Source organism: Neodiprion virginianus, chromosome 1 (genome assembly GCF_021901495.1).
Source record: "Neodiprion virginianus isolate iyNeoVirg1 chromosome 1, iyNeoVirg1.1, whole genome shotgun sequence".
NCBI classification, from domain to species: Eukaryota; Metazoa; Arthropoda; class Insecta; order Hymenoptera; family Diprionidae; genus Neodiprion; species Neodiprion virginianus.
In genome coordinates, this window is record NC_060877.1 from 35287590 (window position 1) to 35299752 (window position 12163).

Genomic DNA, 12163 nt, shown 5'->3' on the forward strand with positions numbered 1-12163 from the left:
TGCGTGGGCTTTTCGTTGTGGCGCCAGCCCCCTTTGTGGCGCCAGCCCCTTTTGTGGCGCCAGCCCCTTTTGTGGTGCCCCTCAGCCACTTAACTTCTTCCTGTCTACCTCTTAATGTTTTTGCTATCTTGTTCGTTACAAAGCCCATATTTCATTCTGGTTACCTGTCGTTTGTTAGTTTTATAGCTATGTCTATATAGGATTACATATGTATTATAGTCGACTACTGTCGTTATTAACCTGGAGTACAATAGCAATTGTTTATGAACATAGTTTGTTATTTGTTTAACATTATTAGAATCGCGCTGCTGCGAATATCCTTAGTTGTTTGTGTTATAATTATCTTAACAGATTTAGAGTATTTAGTAATTTGATGATTCATAGCTTTAGAGCAGGTTTACATGTGTGCTTTTGTATATGATTCCCTTCTGTAGTTGTTAATTCTTATATTGATATAAATCGGCTTGGAAGCTTCTAGAACGTTTTCGTTTCGTCGGTAAGTTTCCTAATGTATTCTCTAGGTAAGGCTCTGTATGGTTCCACATTGGAGATCTGCATTGCCTTCAAAACGTAGCGCGTGTTGCCTACAATACGGCGTTGCGGAATAAGGTATAGTTCATGCTGGGTAATTAGCATTCACGGTTTGATGGTTTTGCAGTCTCTGGTTTTGTGAGTTATTGCAGCAGTGCTATCTTTACATTATATTGGTTATGCGTTTATCTATGGTTTTACAGTCTTCTATACTCCAGGCTATATAGTAAAGCGTATATCGCTTATAGTATAGCTCTCAGCTCCAAATGCACAAATGGCATTGTTGAGTGTTATATAATAATTGGGTATAATTGTGTTAGTTAATTATAGTGTTAATATGATATATAATAACGCATAATAGTATTATAGTTCTCTGTAGTACGAAGATCTCGTAACATGGTTTTTAAGCCTTGGCTAGTGAATTTCATAGTTATTTCCATCTAGGGATATTCCAAATAGTTAGACAGTTGTTTTAATTTCTTATGGTTACAAGATTCTCGTACTTCGAGTTTGGTTAGTTGATAAAAGTAACATGCAGTAATAATAGTCGATAAAACATACGGACGTTCCGGTCGGATGTTACACCTCCCCCCTTATGCAAGAATGGCGAGCCTCTGCTCGATCATTCTTCCTGACGGTCGTTGGGTGCTGTAGGTTTTTCAATCCATACGGTACTTTGGTTGTCCTTGGGGTCCATGGTCGATGTTGAGACGTTTTTTGCAATTGGTGATTGGGTTGCTGGCTTCATGTTTAAATTGGGGTATATGGGTATCGGCATTCCTTGGGGTGCTTTGTATTCTCCGTCTTCTTCTGTTGTTGGTTTGGTCTGGTTAACGTTTCTCGTGTTGTTTCCCATTGATACATAATATTGTGTGCCCGTGGGTTTCGGCGTTGGTACTTCTTGCTTGAGGGATCCGGGTATCGGCATTCTTTGGGGTGTTTTGTATCCTCCGTTTCCTTCTGTTGTGGGTTCGGTCTGGTTAACGTTTCTCGCGTTGTTTCCCATTGATTCATAATATCGCCCGGCCGTAGGTTTTGGCGCTGGTGCTTCTTGCTTGAAGGAACCGGGTATTGCGTATTCGTGTTTGATTGACATGTCCATGTGTATTTCAGGGATTCCGGAGCAGTGTTTCGGTTTTGGTTGTTCCTGGTTCCAGGATATGTCTAAAGGTTTTGGTTGAGGCGGCGGTTTAGCTTGATTGTTAGATGGTCCTTTGGATTCCGTATCATCCTCTTGTTTTTGCCTGGCTAGATGTAAGAGCAGGTTGGTCAAGGAATTCCATATGGCTCCGAACATGTGAAAGCTGCACCCGTAGGCTTTTCTCAGAGCATATCCGTGGATTATTGTGTCGAGGATGAATTTGGTTATTTGGATGGTTACCCAAATCCCGATTCCTCCTGCGGTGAGAGTGCCGAAGCTTACGAACCAACCCCACATCTTTGTCCATGTGTTCTTGGCTATTTTTTGCATTGCTTCTTCGGTTAGGAATTGCATGATAGATAATTGTTGGTTCGCTATGGTTTGTCCTGACATTCCTCTTGCCATGTCGTTTAGTATTCCAGATCTCTCTGCTGGGAACATGATATGATCTCTCAGTCGTTCCAGATCTTCAGAGGAGTAGATTCCACTGGTTGCTAGGTTATTGGGGTTAATGTATTTCCATGTTGGTGTGGTTAAAGGTTCTATTGTGCCTGGTTTTACTGATTCGGTCAATTCTGGTAGTAATTTATACCATTTCTTATCGAGATTGAACATTACTGGGATGAAAGGGTTACACTCTATCTGTACTCCGGTTTTTAACAACATGCGGCTCTTCGGTGATACAAACATGCTGGCGTTTCCTCTGAGTACTGGTAATTCTTGGTAACAGTTCTTCGTCTTTCTAATTTTTACGTCAACTGGTATGCATTTGATTATGTGGATTACTTCTCCTGCTATTGTTGCCATGTAGCCTGGTCCTTTCATTAATTGATGTGCGAAGTCGTCGGGCGTTACGGCTGCGGTTGTCAATAAGTTCCGTAAAACTTGTTGTTCCAATTTGCATTTCTGCGAGAGTACGTCTCGGTATAATGCTGACATCTGCATTCTCATATGTCTTTCCACGTATACGAATTTTGAATTTACGTAGGTGAAAATGTCCAAGTTGCTGGTTGCTATGGGTTTTTTGTGAGTGAACGCGTTTTTAGTTGGTTCTTCGATGATGAGTAGCTTTGGGTGTTCGGTCCGAATCAATTCGTACCCGCATACTTGTTGACGTCCCTTTTTCGAAAAGGCGAAGGTTATGTCTTGGGTGGTAACTGTATACACTTCGTCATAGGTTTCATCGCTGTTTTTGATTTTTGTGGCTCTGCCGTCGTATAAGACGTCGTATCGGTCCAGTTGACAGGAATCCTTTGGCAAGGTTTCCCAAAACGTGTTTCCTCCTTCATTGTCTACGCAATTGCCGTTGCTGAAGTCACACGTTGTTCCGGATCGAAATATGATTTTATTTGAATTTAGGTTTATTTTTGCAGTATATTCGGCTAGACTGATCTTTACATATCCTTGGACTATTACGTCGCTCCATGTTCCGTATTCGTCGGAGTATTGTATGCTTTCGCAGCAACTCATCACTGCGATTTCCTTTATCATGAAGATATGATTTCCCCCGTGGAATCACTGAAGGTCTATGATGTACTTCAATTACCATAGTTTCGCATCAGTTCGATTGTCGTTCATTTCGCATTGTGGTAGTTCCCTTGCACACAGGTTAAAGCGTCGTTCTCGTATGGCATCGTTTCTTTTAAGGGATTTGTTCGGTGTATATTCTCGTCGTACATTAGCTGTCACTCCGCATAAGGGTTGGGTGTTTCTTTATTCCTATCTTATTGTTAGATGTATGCTATATATATCCGATGTACTTAACTAAAGGTATCTATACGCGGCATGATTAGTTATGATAATGGAATTAGTTAGTAATGTGCCCGACAATGGGTCTTGTTATGGCTTTAGTTTATTAATTCATCGTCGCCGTTGTTAGGAATTTCGATTGCCGGATCGTCGATCATAAAGTGTTGCTTGACCTTGTAATTTTGATCGTCAAAAACTATTGAAAATATATCGCCATCTACGTCTTTGATCATTACTATGCTATTCGGATAATTCCCGTAATCGAAAAGATTAACGGTGGTGTATATATCGCTAACGATGTGGTCGGTATATATGCTATAGTTATAGGTTTTTGGTGGCAGGTCATCGTTCCACAACAACTGGCGGGTCACGCTCTTTACCCAATTTGGCATGATTCTATTGCATATTACGGCAATAATATTACCAGCTCGCCTTATTTCTAAGGTTCGCATATCTGGCTGAAATCTATCTGCGAATATTATGACAAAATTTTCCTGGTTTGCCAAGAGCTTCATCTGCAAAATCGAAATGTTGATATAGTAGTTGAAATCATAGTGTTGATGAGGATTATTAATTGCGAGCGGTTGGTTTTTAACGGGATTTGTGTGGTTGGGTATGTCTTCTTGGAGTAGGGGAAGCGTGAGTTTTAAAATTTTTGGAGTTTATTCCTTAAGAAACTATTTGAGTTATAAGGCTTGGTACGGAAATTTTGTGTGGGGTAAAATCAAGTGTAACGTTCGGAACCTTGAGGCGTTAAGTAGAAAGAGACAAACATATATATCTATAAGATTGAACGTGCAAAAGAATGAGATGGGATATATTACAGAGCGTATCCTATACTCGGGGTCTCCTCTTTGTGCGGTGCTTCGTAGTCTCGCTGTATAGTTCACTACCTCTGGGCTGAGAGTTGAATGTGTGCGTATGTTTGTACGTGTGTTGTGTGCCTGCGCATTACGAAGTTCTGCCGCAACTTGTACGTTGCTGCTGAGTACAGGGTATGTATGCTTAGACATCCTAGATTATCGCCTGGTAGGTGAAATATATCTGCGTTTGCTCGGATTAAGTTATAGATATTCTCTTTTTCCTCGGTATTTAAGTGTTCTAATCTCAAAAGGATTCCAAAAGCTCGACCCTGGCTTTGATTAGGTTGTGGGAATTTTGAACCATAAATAATCGTTTTATTTTTGGGATATCTACTTCATTAGGTTGATTCGTGTTTTGCGTAGAGATATTCCGTGGGGTTGCGCACGTTGTCTTCCTTTTATACTCGTCTTCGGCTGTTTTCGTATAGGATTTAAATTCGGATTCGCGTAGACTTCTTTATTTCTTGTCTTCTTTTATATTTATTTGTCTCTTGGTTTTTATTGTATTGATTTGCCTTTTCCTTAAATATCGACGTGCGTTTATTTATTACAGCCTCGTTCGCGTTGTCAGTAATATACTGTCCTGTTAGTTCGATTTTATTTAATTCATTCGTTGGGGGTTTATTTGATTCGCTCAGGTTCATTATAGAATTATCATTTCTTATGGATTCGTCGGAATATTTATTCTTATTTTTCTCGGACTCGTCGGAGTTACTTTTACACTTATTGTTCGTAGTTTTATTTTCGTACTTCGCGGATTCATTGGATTCACTTGGTATTATCGTAGTTTCATTATTATTTTTCATGGATTTATCATTATCTTTCATAGGCTCATTGGATTCACTTGGATTTATTGTATATTCATCATTAATTTTCATAGATTTATAGGAATATTTCGTGGATTCATTATCGTTTTTCGCAGATTCATTGGATTCATTTGGATTTATCGCATTTTCGTCATTATTTTTCATCGATTTATTGGAATATTTCGTAGATTTATTATCATTTCTCACGGATTCATTGGATTCACTTTGATTTATCGCAGATTCGTCGTTATTTTTCACGGATTCATTGGAATATTTCGTAGATTTATTATCGTTTTTCACAAATTCATTAGATTCACTTTGTATTAACGTAGATTCATTATTATTTCTCATGGATTTATTGGAATATTCCGTAGATTTATTATCGTTTCTCACAGATTCATTGGATTCACCTTGGTTTATCGCAGATTCGTCATCATTTTTCACAGATTTATTGGAATATTTCGTGGATTTATTATCGTTTCTCACAGATTCATTGGATTTATTTTGATTTATCGCAGATTCGTCATTATTTTTCATGGATTCATTGGAATATTTCGTAGATTGGTTATCGTTTCTCGCAGATTCATTGGATTCATTTGGATTTATCGCATTTTCGTCATTATTTTTCATCGATTCATTGGAATATTTCGTAGATTTATTATCGTTTTCCGCAGATTCGTTGGGTTCATTTAGATTTATCGCATTTTCGTCATTATTTTTCATCGATTTATTGGAATATTTCGTAGATTTATCATCATTTTTCACAGATTCATTGGGTTCACTTTGATTTATCGCATTTTCGTCATTATTTTTCACGGATTTATTAGAATTTTTCGTAGATTTATCATCATTTTTCACAGATTCATTGGATTCACTTTGATTTATCGCATTTTCGTCATTATTTTTCATCGATTTATTGGAATATTTCGTAGATTTATTATCATTTCTCACGGATTCATTGGATTCACTTTGATTTATCGCAGATTCGTCGTTATTTTTCACGGATTCATTGGAATATTTCGTAGATTTATTATCGTTTTTCACAAATTCATTAGATTCACTTTGTATTAACGTAGATTCATTATTATTTCTCATGGATTTATTGGAATATTTCGTAGATTCATTATCGTTTTTCACAGATTCATTGTATTCACTTAGATTTGTCGCAGATTCGTCATCATTTTTCATGGATTTATTGGAATATTTCGTGGATTTATTATCATTTCTCACGGATTCATTGGATTCACTTAGTATTAACGTAGATTCATTATTATTTCTCATGCATTTATTATTATCTTTCATAGATTCATTGGATTCGATTGGATTTATCGCGTATTCTTCATCATTTGTCATAGGTTTATAGGAATATTTCGTAGATTTATTATCGTTTTTCATAGATTCATTGGATTTACTTTGATTTATCGCAGATTCGTCGTTATTTTTCATCGATTTATCGGAATATTTCGTAGATTCATCGGATTCATTGTCGTATTTCATGCATTCGTCAGGATATATTTGATATTTTGTGGGTATATTCTTATAATTAACGGTTTCTTTTGCATTTTCACTTTTGATTTTAAAATTTTGGGTATCTGATTTTAAGGAGTCCGCTGTTTCACCTATTTCTTCCAGGATTTGCGGTGGAATTCTCAGTCTTACTTCCGAGTCTGACGTATTAATTGCATAAAGGTACGCTTTATCATCTCGGTTTGTCACTAACGCGTTCCCTATGTAGACGTTGTCACCTGCGTCTATCAGAGGTACGTACCCTTCGGTTAACTCAGTTTTTTCGAGATTGATACGGATGCCAAGCCGTGTCCTCGATGGAATTACGATAACATCTTCCGGATTTTCGACCTTTTCCTTTCCTTTAAGAGGTTCGGAAATTTCCGCCGTTAAATCGGATTTTGTATAACCGACACACCCATTAGATTCTACATCCAGGAGCGGTAAAACCTCGGTGCCTAGTTCGGTCTCCGCGAGTTTGTCGCAGTTGCCAGTCTGCGCTCTATACGGAGTCGTTTTTTCCTGCTGGTTTAGGAATGGGATTTGTACGTTACCGAATTCTAATGTCCCTTTATCAAAATTTATCTGAGCTCGATTTTCATTGAAGAACTGGGATCCTATTATTCCGTCCTGTGGGATTGGTAAATTTTCCGGAACTATATGGAATTGAGCTTCGGTTCCTATTACGTTTATGGGAACTTCCCCCATAGTTTCTATGCACGCGGGGACTATTCCGCTAAGATTAAATTTCTTTTGTTCGTTTATTTCAATTTCTGACCTTACACAGTTATTTTTTATAATGTTCAAGTCGGAGCCTGTATCCAACATGAAAGTACTCGGATTTTGTAACTCGCTCGCTTCTAATTTGATCGTAGGGATTGTACTCTCTGGATTTATGATCGTATTGATTGATTTGTCATCGGAATTTTGAGGCGGATCTATAATTATTTGTTCCATATCGCTTGTAGCCAACGTCACTAGTTTTCTATCGGTACGCCCTGTATAATAGATAAGGTGCGGTTGGGTATTTTGAGAGCCTCCGAGGTCGCACCGTCGTTCGGCAGGCTCTCCCCGTTTCCCGAAAATGAGACTCGATTTTCTCGCGGTATTTGATTTGATCTATCATTTCGCTGTTTAATTAGACATTCGCTGATTGAGTGACCGTAATTTCTGCAATATCGACAGTGTTCGCGTGGTTGTTCTGTCTGGTATTCGTCAGGTCGGTTCGAATTGTAGGATTGATAATTTGTTTGCGGAGTATAACGCGTTTGTCTAATTATTTGATTATCGTCGTACTGATTTGGACGCTGGTTTCCCTGTCTGAAATTTGGTTGTGACCTCTGTGGGCTAGGGTCCCTTGGATAAGTTCTTTCGCGGTACGAGTTATTGCTGGGATAAATGTTTCCGCGGTATTGATTGTTCCCTTGATAGCGATTTTCGCGATATTGGTTATTTCTAGGATAACCTTGTTGATTAGGGGAGTTCGACCTTCGATTACTGTAATTGTCTTGGTTACTAAAATTCGGAAGTCCCTGTTGCCGATTGGGACGATTTTCTCTTGAATCGTAACCGGGTTGCGGTTGGTAATTTATTTGACGATTTTGATATTTCGGAAATTGATTTCTCGAGTTAGTATTATTTTGAAGTTGGTAGGTGTTCGAGTTACGTCGGGGATCCGAATAAGTATCTCTCGAATTATAATTATTCCGATAGTCTGCTCGATTACCTTGGATGACATAAGTTTGATTCCGAGGTTTACGGTGGTCGTAATAGCTTTTATCCGAATTGTATGTGCAATCGTATTTATCGTGGTCGTTTACTCCACATACAACGCAATTATATGGTTGAAACATCGCGTAATTTATTGTAGCGTCCTGAATTGTGCTAGGTTGATCTCCTCGTCTAAGTTGGATTTTAATTTTCTCCTGTTTTTCTATTTTCATAGCCGCGTCGACCAGTTCTTTCAGAGTACCGGGTATTGTGGGGATTTTTCCGTCGATTTCGGGTCTTAATCCGCGCAGAAAAGCGGCTTTGCCGTCCGCTTCGGTATTTCGCGTAAAAATTTCGAAATCGTCTGTACGTTGTTCTTGCAAGAATGCCTGTCTTATATTTTCCATCGCTTCGCGTACCCTTGAGGCGTACGTCACGACGTCTTCATTCTGTCTTTGGAAAATTTTCCCTAGTTCACCCTGACACAGATTAACGGATTTCGCTGGTCCATAAAGCTCATTTATTCGCGCGGTTAATTCGTCTATGGTGTCGAACCGTTCGTTCTCGATCACACGTCGAGCTACTCCCTTGATTTTATTACGTATTATTCGCGCGAGGCTTAATTCGACTTGAGGCGGGACCATTTCGCGTGCATCCTTGCATCCCTGCACAAAACTTCTAACCTGGGACGGATTGCCGTCAAACACCGGGACTGCCTCTAAGGCATCCTTAATTGAGATATAATGATAAGTCGGTGCGGGTAAGGCGGTTGCGCCTGTACTTGCAACGGGTTCGCTCACCATTTTAAATTCCTGAGGAATCTTAATATGTGTTTGGGATTGGTTTTCCGAATCAGGCGTTTGAATAAGTATTTGAGTGGGTTTTTCTGTTTTTCTCGAGTTCTCCGGAGAATTTTTATTCGTTGAATTAGAGTTTTGGCTGGAGATTTGCGACTGTTCAGGAGTTAGTCCTGAGGTTCCCGACGCGTTCGTCTCCACTAAATTTTCTAATTGTCCTTCGAATAATTGGGTGCCCTGCGTACTAACTTGTGATCTGAGTCGTCGGTCTGAAGGCGGACTATGTACTACGGCTGTGCGTTTTTTATCGGTAGGAGGGTCTTCCTTTCCCATTTAATGTTGGGATTGCACAATCTTTTGTTAATAAGGTTTATTTTAAATTTTAGATCCCGTGTCGGAGAAAAAGGAGGTAGGAATCGTTGGAAGTTTGAACGGGAGGTATTTAGAAATAATTTTCGCCTTTTTCCTAATCTTTGCGTCTTCTTCGCTAATTGTTCTGGGTCGCGTTGGGGCTCGAACAGCTTATTTCTTTCTTTTATTCGTTCTTCTGTATCTCCCTCGTAATAGCAAATATCTTCAGAAGTTCCGATGGTGTGGTTAGAATTCTGCGGTTTATTGAGATAAGGCTCCTTTACAGAGTCTGGGATTTCGTGCGGATCGCTTAATATAATCGGCTGAGTATATTGTTCCCAAAGCTTCGCTATGGTTCCGCGTTTTCCTCCGTTTATTTCGTTCGATTTCGGGAGCATTCGTTATGAGAACAAAGGGTATTTGTCAGAGATTTCGATGAAAGGTTGAAAACTTGGTTCGACAGGGTATTTCGATGAAAACGAGGGATCTCGGTGATACAAGGTCCCAGTAGTTGCGATATTGAAGAAATATTTGAATGGGAAATTTCCAGAGCGGATGGAAAAATTCTTGATTGACTCATTGATTTTTAGGATTTTGGCGAGTTAACGGATATTAAAATTCGGGTTTATTTAGTCATTTTATTAAATCGAGCGAGATTAGGGTGATTTTCGGCTCGTGTCGGTAGCGCGCAAAAATTCCGCCGTCCGTCGGTCGCTACTCGCGTCACAAAAAGTTTTTCGCGATTATAACGTTTGGTTTCCCGGCCGATGCACCAGAAAATTTTTATATGATATGTGACGTCGGAACGGTACCTAGTGGAAATCTCCAGATGTTAGACACCGGAAACATTCACACGCAGCTACAGCCAGACTCACATCAGTAGTTTGGGTCACCAATTACCGATTAAGTATTGAAATACACCGGACAACGGGCATTCTGTCGCTCTAGTCGAACGAACCGAAGAGGGAGAAATTGTTGGATAAAAGATTTAATTTGGCTTACCTTTTTGAGAATATTCTGGATGCGATGACTTGTAGATTGGTGAGAGGTTTTAGCGGAATAACTGACTTTAATATTTTGGATATTTTGACTAACTTGGTTTATTTTATAAGTTTTGATATTTAAAAGTCACAAAAACGGAGTTACACAGTGTAAGATCTTAAACTTAGTATGACAAAAAATGGAGTTGAAGTTCGCTGAACTTTTGGGCAGAGTAACGTTGTATGAAAGTTTTAATGCAAAAGGCTAAAGGATTTTACCGCGAGACTGTACCGGAACTAGATGACGAATCTGGAGGTAGAAACACAAGAGAGCGATCGAGTGATCGGTCGCCCTTTTTATAGGGGTCGATCGTTGCGCAGAACGATCCCCCTCTCTAGTTTTTTGGTCACCTTTGCGCACCTCCCCTCTTTTTCTAGGAATTCTAATTAGGTCACGACATCCTCGCGCATACACGCCCGTTATCTTAGTTCTTTAGCTATTACTATATCGTAGGTTTTTACGTATGGTATATCGCTGCTTGGTGCGGTGGTGTAGGTGCGTGGACTTTGTTCCGTAGTTCTCCGAACTGCGTGGGCTTTTCGTTGTGGCGCCAGCCCCCTTTGTGGCGCCAGCCCCTTTTGTGGCGCCAGCCCCTTTTGTGGTGCCCCTCAGCCACTTAACTTCTTCCTGTCTACCTCTTAATGTTTTTGCTATCTTGTTCGTTACAAAGCCCATATTTCATTCTGGTTACCTGTCGTTTGTTAGTTTTATAGCTATGTCTATATAGGATTACATATGTATTATAGTCGACTACTGTCGTTATTAACCTGGAGTACAATAGCAATTGTTTATGAACATAGTTTGTTATTTGTTTAACATTATTAGAATCGCGCTGCTGCGAATATCCTTAGTTGTTTGTGTTATAATTATCTTAACAGATTTAGAGTATTTAGTAATTTGATGATTCATAGCTTTAGAGCAGGTTTACATGTGTGCTTTTGTATATGATTCCCTTCTGTAGTTGTTAATTCTTATATTGATATAAATCGGCTTGGAAGCTTCTAGAACGTTTTCGTTTCGTCGGTAAGTTTCCTAATGTATTCTCTAGGTAAGGCTCTGTATGGTTCCACATTGGAGATCTGCATTGCCTTCAAAACGTAGCGCGTGTTGCCTACAATACGGCGTTGCGGAATAAGGTATAGTTCATGCTGGGTAATTAGCATTCACGGTTTGATGGTTTTGCAGTCTCTGGTTTTGTGAGTTATTGCAGCAGTGCTATCTTTACATTATATTGGTTATGCGTTTATCTATGGTTTTACAGTCTTCTATACTCCAGGCTATATAGTAAAGCGTATATCGCTTATAGTATAGCTCTCAGCTCCAAATGCACAAATGGCATTGTTGAGTGTTATATAATAATTGGGTATAATTGTGTTAGTTAATTATAGTGTTAATATGATATATAATAACGCATAATAGTATTATAGTTCTCTGTAGTACGAAGATCTCGTAACATGGTTTTTAAGCCTTGGCTAGTGAATTTCATAGTTATTTCCATCTAGGGATATTCCAAATAGTTAGACAGTTGTTTTAATTTCTTATGGTTACAAGATTCTCGTACTTCGAGTTTGGTTAGTTGATAAAAGTAACATGCAGTAATAATAGTCGATAAAACATACGGACGTTCCGGTCGGATGTTACAACAGCATAAAATTGCGAGATTCACGA